Source organism: Callithrix jacchus, chromosome 10 (assembly GCF_049354715.1).
Source record: "Callithrix jacchus isolate 240 chromosome 10, calJac240_pri, whole genome shotgun sequence".
Classification (NCBI taxonomy): Eukaryota; Metazoa; Chordata; class Mammalia; order Primates; family Cebidae; genus Callithrix; species Callithrix jacchus.
This window is the reverse complement of record NC_133511.1, coordinates 6,298,104-6,313,003: the sequence shown is the minus strand read 5'-3', so window position 1 is coordinate 6,313,003 and position 14,900 is coordinate 6,298,104. Positions and strand designations below refer to the sequence as shown.

Here is a 14,900-nt window from a genome sequence, read left to right as displayed (position 1 = left end):
AATAAAATTATTTATATTCAATAATATGCAAGAAACATTATTGCATATGAGTAAAAATTTAAAATGAGAGAATATTTACAATCTATTCATCATTAGATCAATCTCTTCAATTCTCAAAGATATCTCAATATCAAGGTTAAGAGACAATAATCTCCACCAAAAAATAAAAGTATGAATGGAAAAATACATTAAAATACATACTGAACATATATACTCAGCTTTATACCTAAGAGAAGCAGAAATTAAAACTGCACCAAGCTATAATTTCTCACATATAGGGTTAGCTAAAACTGATAATACACTCCTTTGGTGAGCCTGTGGGATTGTGAGAAAACAGCTCTCTATGTGCCGCCATTGGTGGTAGGAGGATAAAGTGGTACATCTGTTCGGCAGAGGAATTCAGTAATATGTAACAAAACTATATATGTATTTACCATTTCACTCAGCCTTCTCACATATAGGGATGTACTTTATAAGTAAACCTCCTCAAATACAAAACATGTCACACCAGATTATTCACAGTGGCATTGTTTATCACAGTAAAAGATCAGGAACTAATGTCCATTGGAGACTGGTTGAATATTTTTGCTACATTCACACAATAGGGTACTCAGTGGCTGTGAGAGGAATATTTGTATAAATTATGGAATGATTTCTAAGATATATTGTTAATGAATAAGGCATGGTTCCAAAGAGTATTTATGGTGTACTAACATTTGGGTAAAAAAGAAGAAATGAAAATATATGCTTATCTTTGCAAACAAAATTGAAATAGAATGTAAGCGACTGAATGGGAATACAATTTCTATTCTATTGTTTTTCATATTTGAACCAGGAAAAGATTTTACATGTTCAAAAAAATTATGATGTAAAGAAGCAAACCATGAAATTGAATACATATGAACCTCACTGTATATATGTTAACACATATCGTTTTATTATGTGGTTCTGTTATTCATATAAAGTAATCCAAGTGACCTTTGAACACAGCACATAAGCTTTACTCATTAATAGGATCTACTGTGAGATTTAAAAGGAATGCAAGAAATCTTAAATTCTACTTGCTAGATTTGTCATCACTGGTAGTAAAGTTGATGTTGAAACTGGAAACTATTTAAATCTCTTATATTTGCTGTAAGGGAGAGCATATGAGTAAATATACTGGTGGTGTTGAGAACCAGGGTTTTCAATGGGGAAGACAGATACAACTTTGAAATAAAAGAAAGTGAGGAAAAGCCCGATTGGAGTTGGACCTAGATTTGATGTATGAGTATGAATTCATAAGTTTTTTAAGTTTATATACATTAACATATGCTTTTCATTGTACAGCTCTATGAGTTTTGAAAAATTTTATAAAGATATATAACCACCACCACCAAGATGCAGAACAGTTTTTAAAAGTACTCTTGTTTTCCCTTTTTAGTCATTTTTTCCCTGTCCTCAACCCCTGCTAAACACTGTAAATCCATAATTTTAAAATATACATGTGTATGTGTGTGTGCATATACACACACACACATATACACACACACACATTCTAGCTCTGTTCACTGAAATGCCTAGGAGCTTTGATAACTCACTAATAATAAGCATACCTAGAGCACACATCTTGGTTTCTATATTTCATTTCCTACCAAAAGAAATCAAGGCCTCTTAGAAAAATGACAGATCTGGGTTAGGGAAAGTACAAAATGAGCCTAGAACACATTGTTATGCCGGAAGGCAAGAAAACATCCAAAAGCAAATGAAGTCATGTCAAAACAACATAGAAGCCTGTCTGTAGGGATTTTTACAGGCCAGATATGGAATATTTTAAGCATCAAAAAGATTAAAATTTAATCTTTTAAAGAATTCAAGAATTGAATTAAAGAATTCAAATTTGCACACATACACACACAATGCAGGATGAAAAGTTGTGCACATGCACGTTATTAATTCAATCTGAAAATGTTATCAAAAAGATAGCTTGTTACTTACGAAGAAACAAAAGCTTATCTTTATAAGAAAATAAATACATATGTAGCACAAGCTGTAACCAAATGAAAAACCTTGGTATCACTAATAATGAGGCAATAGGACATTTGTGTTTCTTTGGGGGCTTAATCCATGAGAAGTATTTTTGCCAACCACGTTTAACCTGGAATTCATCATAAGGAAGCAGTCAGACCAACCTGAAATGTGGAACATTCTTCAAGACAGCTAAATTGATCAAACCATTTGTTACTATCGTGAAAATTTAAAAAGCCGTAACAAACATTTTGAAGACAATTGAGAAAGCTTAAATATAGGCTTTATACTGGATAATATTGAGGATTTTATTTTGGCTGTAACGATGGTGTTTCTATTCTGCTGAAGAATATCTTATTGTTAGTATCTGTTGACATACTCAGGGATAAAATAAAATTGATCTAGTGATGTCAGATTCTTATTTTCAAATGGTTGGGGAAAAAAGATGTGCGTGTGTGTGCACACATGCTCACGTATGTGCACACAGATCCTAGTATGTGATTAGGAACCCACTGACCAAATTTTATTTGCATCTTAAAATTATTAACATGATTCAGAGAGAGAACACAGGCAGCTATGGCAAAATGTTAATGATGAATCTAGGTAAGAGTACACCTTGTACGAATTTTTTCAAGTTTTCCTTTACTCATATGTTTTCCTAATTTAAAAAAAAAGAGTACAAGGACACTAGAAAGAAATTTATAGAAATGTAAATGAAATACAGCACAATGTATTTCACAGGAGGAAAAATCGTCCTGGCTACAGATAATTGATATTTTCTGATATCAATTAAACATCCAAGTTTCACTTCCCTGTGTAACACACACTATAAAATATAATTTACCACAAAGTTTCATCTTCATGTCTCATCAGCTAGAATGACACTATCGTTCTATTTTCCTTGAAGAGAAACTCTTATAAAAATTTTGTGACACGTTAGAATAGGAAGTAATTCCTCACTTTACAAAGACATTTGCTGAATCGTTTCTTTAACTAATAGTTCTTTTAGGATTCTGATCAACAGGGACTTAGCACATCAATGGATAAAACAAAATACATACCATTACTAAGAGCGTGTGTGCTCAAAAGACTGTTTTGGGAGATACTGATATATTCAGTGAAATGGTTCATTCACTTATTAAATATATCATCAAATTATTACTTTAAATTTTCATTTCCAGATAAATTGTACAAAGTGATTTTATTTTTAAGTCGATTTCATAAGTGGAATTTTTTTATTCCAATCTACACAAAAACTGAAGGGTTGGTGGAAACAGGGAGCTGAGGAAAAAAATATTTCTCCAAACTCTATAGACATTTTGAAGGGGGTATTCTCTAGCCTTGATGTCAATCAGAGATGTTCCTGTTCATCTATTCCAATGCTGATATTTAAAGTGATTGTTTCAAGTGGGTGTCTGTGTGGTGGAACTCAAATTTACTGAAAAGACCATTTCTACCTCATTGCTTTGTGGGAAATTTCCATTTTAAAGTTCTATCTTCTGACCTATGTTCTGCTTTTTCCTCAGCTGCTCTGAATGATTGCTTTTCTTCTTTCTGGGGCTATCTGCATAAAGCTGCTAACTATCACAGGAATATTTATTATTCTAAAATGTGCTCATAGATCAATCAATACACGTATTTCAAATTTATTCTCTTTGACTTTCCAATTTCCCTTCTATAACATTGCTATTTATATACCACCTAATCTTTCAAGAGCTCAAAAACTCTGCTTTATACACTTCGGGTAATGAAAATGTCAGTGGGAAGTAGGTGGTGGGGCATACCTGACTAGGCTTTTAATATATGCTTCACTTCTTGATTTATTTAGTTGTCTTGAGCCCTGACAAGTTTTAGAAAAAATACATGGACAATTAATAAAAAGAATCTTATTTATTTATTAGAAAATCAAAGTTTTGATTCTTAGAAAAATTCTGGAAGCTAAAAGTTATGTAACTTAAAGACCATGTATGAATTACAACATCTTGCATAACAAATCTCTCCTCTACATGCCTTGAATTGAAAGTCTCTGGGGGCCTCCACTTGTGCGAAAGAAACCCACTCAGCTACTCTGTAAGGGGTGAAGCTTCTATCAACTTCCGTGAATTGAAACCCAGTGAGATTAAGAGCCGAAGGATTTTCCCAGAACAATTTTCCTATCTTACCTATATTTCACGTGCCCTTCTGCCTGATGAATTTCCATCTTATCATCATTGTTCTCAAACCCATTCTTCGGAAATGACCCACAAAGCCACTTTTACTGATATTACTTTCGATCTGCTTAAGCAATTCGAAAGCACCTTAGTAACATTCTCTAAATAAATTGATTTTATAAGTAATTAAAATTGAGAGTCTGATTCCTAACTTTCCCCAATGATTAATCCTATTGGCTTTTCCCATGAGGAAAATGTTCCTTTCTCATACAGGGACTACTTTCCTGATTTTAAGTAAATTGAACCAACTTTTCTTCAAAACTAAAAGCTTGTATTTCCTAATCTGATTTATGAAAAACATAAATTCCTCCTTCAAAACATCTTAAGACTTATTCCCTTCTTCACTCATTCTAGCTGCATCCAAAGAATACTTGCAGTGTGAAGCACTATGCATGGTATTTTCAGTTTTCTTATTCAATTACCCAACTATCTCTTAATATTTATCTAATTAAAAATCAATACTCAACAGGCATACTGTTTGTATGTTTCATTGAGAGCTTTGCATAACACAGCTCATAATTCTACAGATAAAATTCTCATCTGGAGTGAAATAATATTCCTTGTGTTCACAATAATGGCCAGTGTCCATCTCTTGTATTACAGAAAGCATGTAGGAGAGATGTACTTTTCATTCCACTTGTATTTACATATACACATCATTTGACAAATATTTATTAATAAAGCAGCCAAATACTATACTAAACTTGTCATTGAAATGTCAGGTTTATTTAAATCATACTGATAAAGACATTAACTCAGGCGAGGCATCAGTTGATTATCAAAGATTATATTATATATCATAGATTCCTCAAGTGAATACCACACAGAGAAATGTGCAAGTGTTAGGGATTCTGGAATAGGTGCTTATGAAATACTATTAATTAGAGCAGCCTGAAGGAATTAAATAAGGCTTAGCTACAGCAGGTTCAAACATGTTTATGAAATACTATTAGAGCAGCCTGAAGGAATTAAATAAGGCTTAGCTACAGCAGGTTCAAACATGTTTTGACTGAATTTGCTACAATGCATTTGCATTTCAGATTTTAATCTTTATATCTTTGTGGCCTGTTATTTGGGAAATGACTACCTAATTTTACAGTACTTTTTTGTTCTCGAGCATACAGATAAATCTCATCTAGTAACTAGTATGCATTACCTTGCATTCAAAGGCAGCAAATTTGTTTCTCCGTGGATGCACTACATCACTCATCTTTGCCAAAATGGAGACTGCAGACTGGCAATGCAGAAAGAGCAGACAAAAAAATAGAGAATTATGAAATCTTCGGAAAAACATAAAAGGACATGGTTTAAATGGAAATTAGACAGCGTTCTTTACCTTAGAGAAAGCTGTATTAGTCATTCTCATATTGGTTTAATTATCTAAGACTGAGTAATTTATAAAGAAGAGAAGTTTGACTCACAGTTCTGCAACTTTTACAAGAAGCATGGCTGGGAAAGCCTCAGGAAACCTACAATCATGGCGGAAGGGGAAGGGGAAACAGGCACGTTTTACATGGCTGAAGGAGAAGGAAGAGAGCAGAGGGGGAGATGCTACACACTTTTAAACAACCGGATCTTTTGAAAACTCACTTGCTACCATGAGAACAGCAAGGGGGAAGTCTACCTGCATGATCTAACCACCTCCTGGCAGGCTCCTCCTGTAACACTGGGATTCCAGTTTGAGACGAGATTTGGGTGGGGACACAAATTCAGACCATATCAGAAGCCCATTTCAAACTCCATTCATTCAAAAATTGTATTTTTGACTCATTTTAATTGAATTACTAAGGGGTGGCATTCTCTCTCAAGACAGCTGGCTCTCAGAATTAAAATAATAACATGAGGCCTTTTTCTTAGGCCGTCCATAGTCTCTTGGTTTGCCTCATGTCTAAGCAAGCTTTCTCCCTAGGAAGCAAAAACAGCTCACAGCAGTTCCATATTTATGTAGCCTTTAGCAATTATGGTCACAGATAGGTTGGGATGCTTCTTTTTCCTCTGTGTCCAGATCGATCCTACCAAAAGACTCTGGCCCATCTTGGGACATGTGCCCATCACTGGTCAAATCACTGCGCTAGGAGAGTGAGGTACCCTGATTGGCCAGGCTGCCTAACATGTTCATGCTGTGATTTTGTAAAGATATACCGGGTAGGCAAAAATACATAGGAAGACAGATAAGACAGATGATAGAAAAACAGACAGGTGGATAATAAATAGAAGAGAGAGAGAGAGGCATAATTGACAGGCGTTCACTTCAGTAAAACTGTGTGACTAGATGTATACCATACAGTGTGATATAAACCTTCCTATCTATAAAGAAAAATGTATATCCTTGGTCAATTTCCCTATTCTAGGTTTCTTTCCTGTTGTTCTACTTATTTTCTAAGCATGTATTTTAAAAATCAGTGCTGCATAGTGGCACACGCTTACAGGCATATCATGCCTTTGGATCCCTGCCAGGGACTAGTCATATGACCTACAACAAGTTACTTAGCCATTCTAAACTTTGTTTTTTGTCATGTGTAAATGGGGATGAAAAATATTTAACTTATAAGGGATTTACTAAATTAAGTGGAATCATATATTTAATGCGTTTAGCAGAGCACCTGGCACACAGAAATACTTTATTACATAGATGTTATCATTAGTACTATTTCTACTTTTATTATTTGCTTTCTGTATACACATTCTTGATCATTCTCCAAGGCTGTTATTAGACACCATTAAGCCCATTCACTGTTGCTTAGATATCAGAGCAAGAATGTTGCTGCCACATGCATCGGTGATACTGTTATCATGCACTCCACATGACTGACATACCTTCTGATGTCTACCCGCCAGGCAGAAGCACCTATGTAGTCACGCTGAATATTTCTGTGCATACACATGAAATTTTAGAACAGTGTTATCTACAATCATCTGTCTAGCGGCAGTGCCTTAGAATTGGGGATATGCTGAGTCTACACAATAAGGGATGCCTGCTGTGAATAGAGAGATTTTCTTTTCTGATTTGTTTGCTGAAGTTCCTAGAGGAAAGATAAACACTGTAAAGTTATCTTCAGTATAAAAGTCATGCTTACAATGGGGACCACTGCTTTCAGAAGCACTGAATATGCATGGCTACTCAATGCCAAGTTTTTCTCTGAAAATATACCATTCTGATAGATTTGAGAAGCCTAATTTTGAGACATTCTTTTTCTTGGTGGAGGAAACCAAATCTGTGAATTGTTACTACAATAGGAAGGGCTTCTTTCACGTTTTCTTATAAGAAGTCAATCTTAACCCTGAGGTTTCCTTCCTTTAAGAAAATAACTTTTTATCAGGAAAAAAACTGCTTCTATGAATTTACTTAAATTGGTTTCCTATTCCATGTCAATTCTCTTTTTAATTGCCTATGTGAGAAACCTACACCCTCATGAGCAAAGTCTGCAGTGTTGGTTCAGCGAAAGATAAATTTTTCAGGATTTCACTGGATTATAAAAATGTACTTATAAAAATTTTACCAAGCATATCCTTAATTTCACAAAAAATATTTCCCATGGTAGGAATACAGCCACAGAGTAGGATACACGTGGAAGACTGAGGTTACAAAGAAGCAAGGCTCTGGCTTTTATGACATATTTTGAATTTCTTTCTTTTTTTAGATTTATAAGATTTGGTTTTCTTCATCCAGGAAGGAAGTTGGAAATTTCACCAAGATCTAACAATGACTGATTCTCCTTGTGAAACTGGTTCAGCCAGATCCTCACTTTCATGAAAGCACAGGGTCTTCATGGGCTCCCTCCAGGCAATATCCCACCAGTGTAAGACATACTGAATGATGAACAAAAATATGATGCTTAAAAAGGATAATTCTTTTATTATTTGTATATGTTTTCAAAACTTAAGATATAAAATAAAAAATATAAAAGTAGCCAAAACAGAATTTAAAAAAATCAAGAGGCTACTTTTAATAACTCAATGCAACTAAATTAAAAAATCTCTATGAAATAGAAAATTGTCTGGAAAAATATAATTTACCAAAGTGATCAAAAGCAGAATAAGATCAATCTCTCTATTTGTTAAGTTAGAATGACTGTGTATTTAGCTCTTCTTTAAAAAGTCATTTGACAAACCTTAAAAGTTCCATGAATATAGGGCTTATATCTCTTTCTTAGATTTATTCCTAGTTACCTTATGTAACTAGGAATAAATCATACACTTGATTTTAAATCATACACTTACAAAGTTTCCTCTCTAGCTCTTTACCGTGATGTATAGAAATTAGGTATATTGATCTTAGAGATAACTACATTGCCAACTTTCTTAAAATTTCTAATAATTTTTCTATAAAGACTGTTCAGAGTTTTTCAATGTGACAACCATATCTGTAAGATTTATTCCTCTCTTCCTAATTCTAACTTGTAGCACTGAATTCCTCTTTGTTTTATCTTACTAGCTAGTATACACAGCACCTCTAGTACTTCCAGTACAATGCTGAATAGAAGCAGTGGTAGTGGGAATACTTCAGACATTTTATATATTAAGAATGAATACTTGCTATAAGGTTTCTTGGTCATAAACAGAAATGGAATGTCATAGAACAGTTTTCCTGCATCCCTTAAGATATTGTTTATCACTTTTTATCTTTAAACGATCTCGGTGTTGAACTAGTTATTTCGGAAACAAGCCCATCTTACTCATGATGTAGTGTCATGCTTACATGGCTGCATTTGGCGATACTCTGTTTAGAATGTTGGTCTATATTAATGCACAAGATTAGTCTGTGATTTACATTTGTCACACTTTGTGTTTTGTTATAAACATTACATTAGTCTATTAAAGTGAATGGCCTATAAACTTTTTTCTTTTCTCTAAAAAATTCTGTGAAGGATAATGTTTATCTGTTTCATGAAGGTTCACTAGAATTTTTTATTAAACCGTATGGGCCAGCTGGTTTCCTTGCCGGAAGATTTTAAAGTATGTACTGAACTTTTTATTGGTAATTGAATCTAATTTTTGAATTTGATTGAAGTAAATTATATTTTTCCTACTTTTTATTTTTTGAGATGGAATCTCACTCTGTCACCCAGTCTGGAGTGCAAGTGGCACAATCTCGGCTCACTGCAACCTCTGCCTCCTGAGATGAAGTGATTCTTCTTCCTCAGCCTCCTGAGTACTTGAGATTATAGTTGTGTGCCACCATGCCCAGCTAATTTTTGTATTTTTAGTAGTGATGGTGTTTCACCATGTTGGCCAGGCTGGTATTGAACTCCTGACCTCAGGTGATCCGCCTACCTCAGCCTCCCGAAGTGCTGGTATTACAGATGTGAGCCAACATGCCTAGCCATAGTTTTTTTAAAAGTAAATTTTGCTGGGTTAAAGTTATTTTCATTATTTTCTTATCTCTTCAAACTCCATGAATTCTATGGTTATGACCACTTTTCATTTGTAATGCTAATTATCTCTTACTTTTCCTATTATTCTTGATCTTGAGAGAGGTTAAACTATTTTAATTAATGCTTAAAAAAAGACACATTTTTGGCTTTGTATTTCTTATGTCATTCCTCTAGTTGCACACACATTCACATCAGTTTTATCTTGCTATTTCAATTAACTTTGTAGCACTATGCAATAACCTTTCTGATAACCTAAAATTGCCATTTATCTTAAAGACAGTTTTGTATGATCTTAGTATTTCTCCTTAAGATTCTTTTAGTTAGTATTTACGATTGATGTGCTTTTCCCGTTTCTTTACTATTTATATATTCTGTCAAGTTCTTGAAAATAACATTCAAGACAGATTCTGAGGGTGGGAGGTGCAATCTAATCAATGGCTTTTATTTTGTGTGTTTTCTATTTTATTGCTTTCTAGACCTCTTGAGGTTGTTTACTGGGTTTTATTTTTCTGATTTTATTATTTTCTTCTACTGGTATATCCTCTCTTTCTGTTCTTTCTGTTCTCAGAGGTTTATCGTTATATTTCAGCTATTCCAGTCAAAAGTAACTATCATGATTTACATTCAAACAATATAGAGAGATTCGTAATGTTACTTGGATCAATCATCTCACATTTTACAGGCAAATTTTTGTCCAATAATTTATTTCTCTTCCTTTTTCAAATTCCATAAATTAGATATTAATGTTATTTTACTTAAAAGTATCTGTTTGGATTTCACTACATATTTACCAGTTTCTTTTTTCACCACCTTTCCAGAATCATCATGGACATTCCTTCTGAGAAAATGTATTATCTTGATGATATAGGTTATTTGGTAGATCCCTCGATATACATTCATTTACGGTTTTATATTTAAATATTACATATGTACCTATATTCTGAAAATACATTAATCTCCCCTGTATCTTGATGTACATTTTTTCTGGGAACACAATTCTAAGTCAAAAGTTATTTTCTCTCAGCCCTTCGAATACATGTTACTTCATTCAAAAATATTATTTCATTCCCTGCTGACTTTAATTGTTGCTGTTGAGAAATCAACTTTCAGTCTAACCATCATACTTTTGCAAAGGTTTTGGGACTGTTTTGGCCAAAGACAGGTGAGCAGAAGAGAGATATATCACTCCAGATTGAGAGTGTGAAAAATCCTGTGTATTCTCCATTTCTTTCATCTCTGTTCAAAGCAAACATGAAGACTTTGGACAGAGGTGGCATAGAGCGTGTCAAGATCAAAGCAGTTTAGATGACTGAACTCACCATATGAAGAACAGAACTGAGAGTGTGCACTTTACTAATGGCAAACTTTTATGCCATAGAGCTGGACAGAGGTTGTTTTTCTACAGCACAGACTAAACTAACTAATATACAATATAACTCAATATATTGTCCCTCTTCTATTATCTCTGTATCCTCCTTCTGGAAATGCAATTAAACACAGAACTGCTATTCTGTCATTTCATGTATCTTATCTTTATCATAGTTTTTCCTGCCTCTGAATAATATTTTGTGCTAATTCTGTACATGAATTTTTCAGTTTGTTAACTTTCTCTTCAGTTATATATAATCTAACTAACCCATTTATTCAGTTTTTATTTCAATCATATTTTATGATAAAAGTTATATTCTGTATCTTTCAAATTGCCTAGGTATTATTTTTGGTTATTTCTTTTTATATACTCATTCTACTAACTCTTTTATGTCTTCATGTATTTTATGTAGAATTATTTTCTATAAACTATCTATACATTCTAACATTCAGAATTCTTTAGAAAGATACCTTTATTATTTGTTTATTCTGCTGATTCTCATTCAGGGTGGTTTATATTCTCATGTGTATGGCACATTTCATCTGAGAGCCATAGATGTTAATCTATGGAAAATCTAGACAACTAAAATTATAATACTTTCTCCCAGGGGGAATTTACTTTTGTATCTTTTTGAACCTTAGTTTTGCAGTAGACTGGGTTCATTTTACCACCCTTCTGAGTTCAATCCAGGAGGCTCAGGTTCAAGTTCTCCACTTTGCAGCTAATCTAATGCTTAGTCTCTTGGTTATAGTGCTGATATAAGAATTTGCCTGCAAGGAAAACCTAATTTAGAGCTTACTGCTAAAATACCAGCCTCCTGTTTTATCTATTTCTTGAACCCTTTGCAGGCTGCCTTAAATCTGGGGCCAAGTAAAACAATAGAATCTGGTTTTATGCTAGATACAGGGATTTTGTAGCAGGTGGATTCTTTAGCAAATCCAGTCTGCCATTCCGCCCCACCTTCTATTTTTATACTTATTCCAATCCCTATTACTACCGATAAACATATAAATTTAGGGAGGAATTACCTGTGTCATCACAAATGCTATTTGAGGTAGTTGTGAAAGAAATTAATAGAAGCATTATGTTTTAAGGGTTTATATACAAGCCTTGAAGTCAAATAAACATCTTAAATCTTTAATTCATGATTGAAGGCAAGTTATTTGTAGTCCACAACCTCAGTTTTATCATTTACAAATGAAAATAAAATTTATGTTACAAAAATATTATGATTTGAGAATATATATGTATATGTATGTATATGTATATGTATATGTATATGTATGTATGTATGTATGTGTATTTATACATTATTAGGTACATGGGCAATAGATAGTAGAAACTTTTATCCAAAGTACATATTTTCCTCTGCATACATATATGTAACTTGGTTACCTAACCTATTAATTTGTTAGGAAGCTGTTAGAACAAATTACAGTATAGTATGGAAAAGACTGAGTGCATTTTAGCTGCTATATTGATTGAGCAAGAGAGAGAGAGGAAGATATTAACTGTTCGCTCTAATTCTACATATCTATATATCCATAAATATGTAGAAGTCTATTTTAAATAGTGACATTATTGAAGTCTAGTTTAAAATATTGACATTAATATGATATTAATAAGGAAACTTTAAAACAATCTCCTAAATGTTATGTTAGCCATTCTTGCAGATATTTTTCCATAATAATTTGAATAACAGATAAATTACTAAGTGCTCATATTAGTATCTGAGTAACAGAGCAATTTCTTCACTCTGATGAATCAAAGAAGGGAACTAAATCCGATTGTGAACTAAAGTATTCACATTGCAGTCATACTTTTTATTGCGTGTTTAATCAAAATTTCAAACTACAGTATTTACAGCAAAAGCCCATGAAGTAGGCTAATGCTGCAACTAAAAACAAAACACTGATTTCAAACAAATGTTTTATAGACGACTTGACAAACTAGCTAGATTCGTCGTCTTTTTTTTTTTTTTTTTTTTTTGAGTCGGAGTTTCACTTTTGTTACCCAGGCTGGAGTGCAATGGCACGATCTCGGCTCACCGCAACCTCCGCCTCCTGGGTTCAGGCAATTCTCCTGCCTCAGCCTCCCGAGTAGCTGGGATTACAGGCACGCGCCACCATGCCCAGCTAATTTTTTTGTATTTTTAGCAGAGACGGGGTTTCACCATGTTGACCAGGATGGTCTCGATCTCTTGACCTCGTGATCTACCCGCCTCGGCCTCCCAAAGTGCTGGGATTACAGGCGTGAGCCACTGCGCCCGGCCGCTAGATTCTTTATAAAACAAAGACAAACAAAAAACCTTAAATTCAGGTAACAGAGCTTTACGAATAGTTGTGGCCCCTTTCTTTTGACTTTGCATCTTTAGCAAATTACAGAGGTAATAATTTCTGTTGGATGCATGGGTGGTATAAAAATCACATTTCAATAAAACCACACAACTCTCATGAGCTGTTTGGCATTAGTCCCTCCTGCCGTAATCAGGATTTTCATGTATGCCAGACTGTCCATGTTGTTTTTACTAACTCGTACTGTTTAATCATAATACTTAACATGCATTATTTGCCGGCATTATCTCATATACATTTTATAATACCTATAAAGTGAGTACTATGATAATTCCCACCTGCAGCTGAGATGAGAAAAGAGGGACAGAGAATGCTTATGGTGGTGAGGGCAAATGTCGGGAGAAGGGAGAGGAGAATTGGCCCTTATATCCCTTTCTATCTAGCCTCGCTTTTGTGCTGTATATGTGTTGGTTATATCTCTAGTTCGCAGGCTATCTTCCCAGAACCTTGGGTTGATATTGTTCTGTAATTTGAATGGCTATATAAGCAGAATGCTCACCAAATAACTCAGAGCTGACTGGGATAAGACAATGCCGCATAACGAAATGAAGATGATCAAACATGCAGCAACGTTAAATAACAGACGACATCCAGCATGACAAAACCGAATGGCAGAGTAAGACATAAAACCTTAGTTAACAAACAGGGGTAAGAAATGATAGATATGTGGATTAGCAGCAACATGCCTTAATTTAAGGATTTTTGTTTCCCTGAAGTTTAAAAGAGATGGCAATAATAGATGATAAAGACAGAGACAGAAAAGTTACTTAGAAAGAAACGCTTCTTGCTCTTTTAAGGAGCAAGAAAAGGAAAGTGCAATTTGAATTTTGAAAAGAGAACTGCTTTTAAACCTCAGTAAATGGGGAGAAGATCCAAGAGGGGCAGTGGGTGTCTGGAAAGAACTAGAGGATTGCACAAACAGGAGATTATTCTGAGAGACACGTTTAGGATTTAGATGAATCTGGCGATAGATAATTTAGAATGCCATTAAAATCATCTCAGCGCATTAACTTTATAGTTATGATTATGAAACTAGAAGGAAGATAGATAGATTTGAAAGGTATGGTAAAGAATGGATCAGCCTGACAGATGGCTGAGTATGAGAGGTGAACAAAATGTCACATCTGACATCAAGATTCTTGCCTTGGGTGACTCAAGTGTTCCATTCTTCTGGCATCACCCATTCATTTAATAGTCAATTAAAATATCTGAAGCTCCCATGGAGCCTAACTGCAGAAAATCCAATACCCTTTTGCCTCCCACGTTTGGACGAGGATTGCTGCTTATAGCAGTTGTTGGCCCCTTTCTGCCATGTTACCAGAAGCAATACTGCAGTATGTCAAGAGCACCGACCTGCCATTTCCTAAATGAATACTCCTGGGAAAGTTACTTCATCTCTCTATGCCTCGCTTTCCTCAACTGTAGAATGACTAATTAAATGGACCCTAATGGCATGTTTGTTAATTCATTCCACAGATATTAATGTGCTCACTGCATCGAATTCTCAAATACCCTGTCCCCTGCAGAAAAAAAATATTAAAATCAAAATATTTTCATTTAAAGAAAACAACCTCATACTTCATTG

General features: G+C 34.3%; 1 long non-coding RNA gene across 10 annotated transcripts in view; it reads right to left on the bottom strand.

Annotated features, from left to right (window-relative positions):
* Positions 1-14,900, bottom strand: part of LOC128929024 (uncharacterized) — a 597,561-nt gene that overhangs the window by 267,778 nt on the left and 314,883 nt on the right. For 3 of the 10 annotated variants that reach the window (XR_013522995.1, XR_013522999.1, XR_013522993.1), the window contains one exon: positions 5,374-5,451. The exons of the other annotated variants lie outside the window; for them this stretch is intronic. This is a non-coding gene — a long non-coding RNA (uncharacterized LOC128929024). The remainder of the gene's footprint in view (positions 1-5,373; positions 5,452-14,900) is intronic. 10 annotated transcript variants of the gene reach the window in all.